Source organism: Eufriesea mexicana, unplaced genomic scaffold (genome assembly GCF_001483705.2).
Source record: "Eufriesea mexicana isolate 0111107269 unplaced genomic scaffold, ASM148370v2 scaffold1447, whole genome shotgun sequence".
Lineage (NCBI taxonomy): Eukaryota > Metazoa > Arthropoda > Insecta > Hymenoptera > Apidae > Eufriesea > Eufriesea mexicana.
In genome coordinates, this window is record NW_016909550.1 from 990,577 (window position 1) to 1,000,691 (window position 10,115).

Genomic DNA, 10,115 nt, shown 5'->3' on the forward strand with positions numbered 1-10,115 from the left:
GAAATCCATCAAGATAAAAAATTGGCTGAAAATGAAGGTATAGGCTTTTCTTATTCGTTTTTTTTTTTTTTTTTTTTTTTTTTTTTTTTTTTTTTTTTTTTTTTTTTTTTTTTTTTTTTTTTTTTTTTTTTTACTATCCGCTGATTCTATTAAATTTCCAATAATAAAATAGCAAAAGTGCTGATATTTCGTTGCCAAACTATTTATTGTTATTCAGAAAAGTATTGGACATTTTTTTTATGCCGTCACGTAATATCGAGTAAAAGGTAGGAAAAGTACAATTACAAAATTTTATTTCATTTAGGATTATTCTATAAAATTAATAAACGGAATATAAGTTTATTATAATTTATTCTGAATTCAGTAATCTATGTGTGCAACGTAATATTAGGAATCTAAAATATGGTTACGTTTATTGCATGTAATTGAAAATCTATTTATGAGTTTTTGTTTATTTGTGTTTAAAATGTTTATCTCAATTTTGAATTTTTTCTTTGATAAAGAATATTCTTCCACAGATAAGTCATGACAACGTAATTATTAGGTACATAATCATGAGTGACGTAAAGATTTCGAGAAAATAAATGATATGCCTAACAACTAGTGACATATGTACTTTTTCGTTTTATATATTATCACAGCGTTAATTATTTTTAATAATATTTCTTTAAATTACATTACATCTCGAAATGATATAAATGAAAATTATATTTATTTGGATATATTTTATAGTTTTATTTTATATATCGGTATCTTTTTATTTATATTATTTAGAAAATACTTAAAAGTGCAGTAAAGATAGAAGAAATGGAAACGTAGTCAAAATTGTTAAAAATTGAAAGGATGAAGAATGTTAAACTATTCTCTGGAGAATTGGAAGATTGGAGGTAGATGAAAGGTTTCCCCCCTAGTTTCCCCCCCGGTTTTTCCCCTAGATTGAATCAAGAAATATAGCATTTATCTTCAGTATGGCTTACATAAAATTGAATATCAATCTGTGCATTTTCACTTAGTGTACCATTTGTTTAAAATAATCTTGAAAGATTCTCATTGTCCATGTTGCTGTGGTGAATAAAGTATATGCGTAGAATGCAACACTTGAGTCATTTTCCATTAAAGCCTTAAAATTGGTCATTCTGCAGGCAAAGATGTACGTAATATCAATATACTTATCGATAAGAATAATACCAACAAATTGTATTATTCAACATGTATAAATTTTATTTTAGCGACACCAGTCTCCAAAAAAGGAAAAATAAGATGAATATATTGTATTAGGACTCTTCATTAGATTTATGTAATATACATTAGGACTCTTTTATTTAAGTTTTGAAATTTCTACGAAATTTTTATGAAATTTCAAAGAAAAAATATTTGAGAATATTAATAGTAAATAGATTATCACATATTATAGTTACAATACTAACAATATTTATAATAAACAATAGGAAATGATAGCAATGACATAAATAGCAAATAACAATAAACAATAATAATTAAATACAGATAATAGCAATAAGTAAATGTAATTAATAAATGATTAATTAATAATAAATAAGTTAGGAAACCGAATTTTGTTGTATGACAACAACAAAATTTAAAGTTACCCTAGTTAAAACACGAAATTCTATTACTATCCACCATGTTTGATTCTCTCTCCTATTGATTTCATATAATAAATTATGATGATAATCGTAGAATAACATTTTTGGAAAATAATATCTTTCACTATTCCATAATATATCGATGATACGTTTATATCACAAACTTATAATTCATAATAATGCTGTATAGAATTACTGTTATAATTATTATCATTAATTTCGAAAATTTGGTTTTAAGTTTGCATTAATCTCGATAATTAGATTTAACCTTTACGGATCTAAATATCTAATTCAACATACTTTACAAGATTTTCATTTATAACTGGGTATAGTTCATTCCTTTAACCTAAAAATGGTATCCCTTATTAGCAAGTAACAACTACAGCAAGTAAAATGACCGTATCGAAAGTATTGGTTGTAACTGATAAATTTAAAGATATAGATAATTCTCATATAACACAGTAGTTAGGTTCCAAAAACTAATACTAATACATTATTATGCATTTCCTAACCTTCAAATATATATTAAAAGTATGATAATTTTTTGTACGTATAAATCATGCTACACCAGGGATTCCCCAATTCTCTAACCTATACATATTGTGTATAGGTTATCTATATTCCTACTCTTTCTTACGTCGAAGGAACCTCACACAGTTAATAAATAAAGTACAATAAAACAAATAAAATAAGATAAATGAAACACCCTGCATAACGAAGTTAAGCACTTGCAATATCTTATAACATTAGTTAAATAGTTGTTTAAAATTGCCAGAAATTTCAAATTTCTGTTGTCGTTAGTTTCTAGAAGAAAACCATTATATGCTGCTGATCTTTCGCGAAACCTTTACTCGTCGGACATATTCAGCAAAACTTACGTTCAACCTCGACGACACAACAAGAAGTAAGTAGAATGTTTTCGAAATCAGCGAATGTTTTCAAGAGAGACTATCGACAAGCGAATTTTCAATGAACATACATGGAGAAAGTTGCTGTAAGAAGGACCAAAGGACAAATAAGGACAAAAGAAACAATTAAAGACAGGAGAAAGAAAAACGAGCTATAACAGAGAGGTGTGTGCTGAACGAGAGTCCAGGAAATATAGCTGGTACAGGCGTTTGCGCCGGCGCGGACGAAACAGAGTCGGAAGAAATCGCAGGGAATACAGGGAAAGGATGGAAAAGCTAAAACACGGGTGGCGTGCTCAAAGGAAAGGAGGAAAAGGGGCGGAAGAGTGGAGATGGGAAAGAAAATGGAGGATGGAGGATAGGAAAGACGCAGAGTTGGAAAAGTATGCAAAGATAGAGGGAAGAAAACAGAGAATTGGATGGTACGTGTACAAGGATGGAAGGAAGGAGAAAAACCGAGAAGACGGGATAACTTGAGGAGAGAGAGAGAGAGAGAGTGAGAGAGAGGGGGGGGGGAGAGAGAGGACGGGAGAATGGTGATTCGAAAATAGGGGAAGGAGAGGAGAGGAAGAGACGCGTTGGTGAATTAGGAAAAGAGAACGAAGGAGAATAGGTGGTGTACATGTTGGAAGAGAAGTGAGGAGAGAGAACGAGAGCGGAAGTACAAGAAGAACGAAGAAGAAATGGTGCGTGTACGCGCGCGCGCGCGCGCGTGTGTGTGTGTGTGTGTGTGAGGGAGAGGGGCGTGGGGAGAGGGAGAAGGAGAGAAGAGAGAAGGCGAGAGAGAGAGAGAGAAACAGGGTACACGGATGGGTCTCTGGTTGCCATGGTGACCACCGTCGCCTAAAGCTATGCTTTTATTGATTCCAAGCCGCAAACAATGTACAGGAGTGGATGTTTCGCTCTGTTCTCTCTCTATCCGTCTGGATAGTGAGGTATTAACGTACCCCGAAATACCGATACCCATGGGCACGTGCCCTAGAAAAGCAGGGTCACGCAAAGAATTCTTCGATTAATTCACCGAGGACAGGAGACGTGCATCTTCTCTTCGAGTTCGTTTGCTTTACGTTCGCTTAACGTGCGTGAACTGTTCGATTCCTGATCCGAGGTTCGATTAATCGTGTATCTGGAATGGAATTCAATAGCACGCGGTTAAATTGGATCCTGTTATCTTGATCCCTCAGGTTTCAAGTATTTCCACTTGTGGCTGTTATTCAGAGAAGGTTAATTTATCGTTAATATAGCGTTAATATACGTGTTTGTACACGCGTGATTTTTAGGTTAAGGTTAGGTTAAGGATACTTAACGTTCATTGGGAGATACAAGAAAGATACTTAACATTCATCGTTCTTTAATCATAAATGTCTGTTACTGTTAAATTGGGAATTACAAAATGGCGAGTGAGATTAGGAATGCCAGAATGGCAAGTCGATTTTTAGTTGTTGATTTTGATCTTTGCGATTACGAATGCAATGTAACATACTGGTACTCGAGAAACAAAGAATCGCTGGATAAATAATTAAATGATTAAATTTAAAGCTACCGACTACTGGCAAATCAGATGATGAGATAACTCGATATCTCCTGTTGATAGGTTAATCATAAGAAATTTCTATAAATCTGTGAATATACAGTCAAAGTTCTAATTTCTTTCTAGAATTGGTGTTTTTATTTGGTAATATTTAATCGATTATAGTTAATGGAAATGGTAAGTAGATATGTTGTTAGTAACTATACAGGGTGTCTAAAAAGTAGGGTCTCAGATTTAAAGGGCTTACAGTAAGTAAATAATAAAATTCGATTTTATATCGAAAGGATTGATCGTAGGACTTATTTTGATTAGACATTTTGTATACTTCTCTATGAGTAGTATAACTTCTTCAATTCTTAGACCTTACTTTTTAAACAGCATGTACTTATATACTCGTAGCATGAGTATCACAATACTCGATTGAGTTCTCTGGACATGATAAAATGCGACGAATATAAATATATAATATATAAAATACATTACTGTATTAATTAATTGTAAGTTGCGAAACATCGAAAAAATTTATATAATTTTGTTTCTCTTATTCGTATTAAAATTATTTTTGTCTCAAGAGCTAATAAGTACTTTAGATATAATTTAAAAAATTTAAACCATCTTACTCGTTAGTATGATTGGAGATCAGGATTTCTTATATAATAGGTAGATAAATTGTTAATAATTTTATATAGACGTGTGTTTATATATACCATGCTACTCATTTATTAATCTTTTGTGGTATAACGAGTTAATGACGAGTTTGGCTTGCCATGAATTTTCATACCAAACCGTACAATGAGTCTCTCATTTGTCACGTTACCAAAATTATATTTAACGCGTTTCAACGTGCATAAAATTTATATAAATCCTAAAACTTTCGCATAATTTTATTCCGAACGAACGATATGACAGGCATTGTTATCAAAATTATTAACTATACAGTTAATTTTAAATTCTATACAGTCACGATACCATAAATATTAAGGAACTATTTTAAAGTTTGTATTAACCGTATCTTTTCTCATTTATTTATATATATAGGGTATAGAAATCAAAATTTTCTAAAAAAAACTCAGTTAACCCGATCGATGTTTATGTCTATGTTATGTTTATGTTTATGTCGATTGAAATGGTGACAATTTTTCGGCCAACGAGGAGTATATCCTCCATGGTGAAACAATAATTTGTTTCCGCTATTTAAATAATACAACATTTAAACTGAAATTAATACGTATTCCTACTCTTAACACATTTTAGAATAATAACACTCGATCATTTCATATAAATATATATTTAATTTCAAATATTGTTTTCTCTCAGAATCAATCGAATTTTAAATTCGATAAACGATATTAACGTATCTAGAACCAATAACAATATAAATTTTCCCAAAAAGTAACCAGTTAATATTTTTTATTTCGTTACTATTCCTTTCAATTTTATAACAAGTGCACGTCGAGTATACTCGTGGAAAAAATAATTAAAAATAATTGTGCATGTAAACTTTGAAAATTAAACGAAACACTCAAATATCCTTATCCTTATTCTTATCGAACAACGATTATTTCTCATTTTTGAAAATGGGTACCGGCACAGATTTGTCGTAGGACTGTTTGCCTGCGGTACACCGAAAAACCAAATCTTTTCTCTTTATCCGTAACCACCAATTCAAAATCGAATCAATAACAATGAGTGGAACTACCGATGCGAAAGTCAGATCGCGATTGAGTTTTCTACCCGATTACAACGAACGGGACCTCCTATCGTGATATCTGGATGAACGGTATACCGCCTAGGGAATGCATTTTGTTCGTATGTCAAAAACGAGCTGTCGCTTCTTCGACTTGCAAAGTAACTATGCTCATTACCCGTTAAAATTCCATTATAGCCGTATTTACAAAAAAAATAGCGCTATTTAATGTAATAATTTGTTCATTTGAATTGAATTTCAAAAATTCCATTTTAATCCATTACACATTAATGTCGTTTCATCCTCGTACCATCGGTCGTACGGTATAATTTACATAAATATTATCATTCTACCCTTTTTATGTCGTTCATTTTTGTGCGGCTCCTCAGAATGTTGTCACTGCTCGTTTTTATTCGAATCTTTTTTATCACACCGAAAATTTGAAAATTCAGCAGTCGGTTGGTAAATCAATTTTCTTTTTATTTTTGATTTTTTATGAAGTTTTTACATATCCTTTTATATTTCTTATTCCAACTTTTTGGTGGTAAACCATCATTATTATCAATTATTGATTTTTAATTTTTATTTTCGACTATTTTCAATTTGTTTTTATACAATTATTGAATTTTTCTCCTATTAGAATTCAAGAAATACATTGACTCCTTTTATAATATCAATACCATACACATAACGTGACTATTGGTTCTAATTATTACAATTCGTTATTACTTAGAAACCCGAAATTTGAACAGAGTTATTTTTTATATGTACTCTTTACTTATTCAATTAGAATCTATTTAATCAATAAACGTCGATTTGTGGATTTACGTTAATTCACGTTGTTTCGTTTAAGTCGTTAATTAAAATTTGTTATTCAAATTTACTCTGCCTTAAACGATGATCTACTCTATTTAATTTTATCGTTTTTAATAAATTTTCGATCATTTTTAATGAAAATAGAATATTGCTTTTTCTTTCGTTAAAGTTGCAATAGTAATAAATATCCTTTCGACTACGGTTTGGGAAAAAAGTTCGGGTACCGAAATAATAGTAAAAACGATTGTTCATTTCGCTTGTTTTATTACGACCATTTGTAGTTATGATAAAAATTGACCACATATTTTCCAATAATGTATCAACTTTGAAAGTATATTGAACGGTACCGTCGCGAATAAAATTATTACGACAAATATGTCATTATTCGAATGTCAATGAAATGAAATTTGTATGGAAATATTATATAAATACTGGAAATATATAGTCGTCCAGTAAACAAACGTTGAACCTACTATCCACGTATATTAGATTGCGACTAATAACTTTCCAATAAATTTTGCTGCCGTTAATCCATTTTTAATTGTACTTGCTATCATTAAAATTTCATCTAACTACCTTGCGTTAACATTTCGGAATTATTTTAAAATAAAATGCCTTCGATAAAAGATACTATAATTTCACGTTTATCATATAAATAAAAGCGTCCGATTCTAACGACACATGGTTACTAATTTTTCATTTTTCAACAGTCGAAAGTTTGTTATTTCGATCCTTCATTCGATACTAATCGAGCGAAAATAAAATAAAAATAAAATACAAAAGAAAATAATTTAAGTTAGGTATATTTTCAACGAAATCAACGTGCAAAGAAAATACTTTCAATGACAAATGTAGAAACAGATTGTATTTATTTTGGATTATTTAATTGAACCACGAACGCCATCGTTATTTCACTTTTAAACATTTATACAAAGCAATACCTTTAAACTTGATTTTCTGTTTAAATTTAGTAACAGACCAAAAGTGAATTATTATTATTACACTTTCGTAATTTCCTCTTCGTCATATTTTCAGATGTATATTTTTTTCTTTTTCGTTTTTTAAGATTCACGTGATAGGAACACTTGGTGGAAACTTACGGATTAAGTTTCCATGTTTCTCCATAACTTTCCAGATTACTTCCGCGGATGATTTGGAAGCCGCTTGGAACGTGCTTGCTAGCTTCAACGTAATGCCATTTAAAGCTTAATTAAATGTCAGGACGAAGTTAATTAAAGATTTAAAAAGTCGTTCAGAAGGTATCCACCCCATTGACTGCATAAATACTAAGTTGTTCTTTAACTTCTAATGAATTCCCATTTTTCGTTACGCATCGACACTTTATTTAAATTCCTTTGCATTCATAACTTGAACTGCTCTTTATTTGTAATTTTGTTCGAGGAATAACATTTGTTTGTTGCGATCTTCTCATCATTTTAAAGCACGCTTTGAAAATGAATATATCGGGATTTGCATTTATTTCTCGCAAATCGACTTTAATTATTAAGCTACAGTTAATTGCAGTGTACTTTACAGTGTTATTTTGCATGTATCGTTTAGAAGTAATTTACTTAGTATTGTGACATAAAGTACGATAATTCGAATTCTTACTTTGTGAATTTTCAATCTATTATTGTTCAATTTGCAATAACAGTTACAATTTTACACGCGTGCTAGTGAGTGTTATAATTCGAAAATAGAATAAATTCGTGAGATATGTTATATTATTTTTAACCCCTTGTATCACATTAACGAGTCGAACTCGTCGTGAGATTTTCATGCTAAACCACATAAAGATGAACTACATTTGAATCAGATTAAAATTATATTTAACGTATTTTAATAAAATGTGTATAAATCCCCAAAATTTGCATAATTTTATTGTAAATAAAATAGATAGGCAGCAGCTACTTAAAATTAAATAATTTTACAATGTACAGTTTCTCATAATTAAATCATAGTGCGAGTAGTTAATTATTTAATATATGCGATAAAAAATGTATTGATCACTCAATTTATATAAGTTCATTTATTCTATTATTTTTTTACTAAATATCAAATTTAAATGCTGTTTTAAGTAATATGTTAAATAATATGTAAGCATATATGTTACGTTGTTAGGCCGACATATTAAATTACAGGCGAGTATGAAAATATTCAAACTCTCGGAAACATTGAACTTTATTTCATATTATCGAGATAAAAATATTTTACTACGTAAAATCAAATATATTTTGCTTAATGTTTCTTTAATTAGAAATATTGATCGAGACTCGATACTCGAGCAGTTTAAAGCACGTATGCTTTGTGGCTATTTGACAATTATATATTACAAATTAGATGACCGATTTTAAAAAGTAGATAATATGAATTTATGAGTTATGTAAATTGTGATTTACATGTAATATATAACACGATTTTCTTGTGTTACTATTAACCTGTATATCATACAAAACATTTTATGTACATATACAAGAATTCCATTTTGAAAAAAAGTACACTGTTACTTCTTTAATTAAATAATTAAATAATTTAAAAATAATTTTTTACAACAATTATGATGACAAAAATTTTAACCACTTTAACTTAACATTCTTCCGTGTATAGATTTATAACAGAAAATTTCTTTATGTACAGTAGAATTTTATTATCCAGAATTGCCAAGATTAGGAGAATGCTGGATAATTAAATATGCAGCACAATTGGACTATATGTACGTATGAAGTGGTATAAATGAGGAATATGATTCAAAATATATTCATGGGTAACATAGTAATGCAATTTGTTGACAAAAATAAAGTATACGGAAAACTATAGCTGCTACTTACGCTATTAACATAACTTTAACCTGAAACGCAAAACTTGTGCACAATTAAAAACAATTTTTAACGACTTGCTGGGAAATAAAGCTACAGTTACATAAAAATCAAAGGATATTACGTTTTTAGATAAAAATTGTTTAATTTCGGTATCGATGTCAGTGCTCGCTACAACTCGGGACAGTTACCGAAGAATAGTTGAGTCGGTCAATCGGATATTCCGGATAATCGGGTCTCTGCTATAGGTCGATAGATACCACGAAACATACTTTTTCCCGGATGTAAAAAATATGATAAAATCGAAATGTTACTTTTCTTTTATGACAGCAATATCAAACATCCTAACATGACTAAGAAGATTTCAGAATCGCTGTCTACGCCAAAATAATAAAACGGAATTTTCCAGAAAAGGAGAAAAATAATAAATTTAGAAATATATACATTAGAAATATATACCTAACTTCATTCTGTTCGCTGCCGATAGATTGTTTCATATATAGCTCGCAGAGTGCCCAAACCCGTGTGACTTTGGCAGCAGCACTTTGCTCAACGAGATAAGAATGTCACGAAATTAAGCAACCCTAAAGTGCATGTGTCGCAAATAAGAAGTTGCCAATCTCCCACTGTCAACTCACCTAATCCTCCTAACTACATGACGAGATCTGAGCGAATTGTTTACGGGCAGTTGGTTGAAAAGCGAGTGCATTGGCCCTACCTGTTGACCCAGGCGTTGAAACTTTGCTCGGCAGC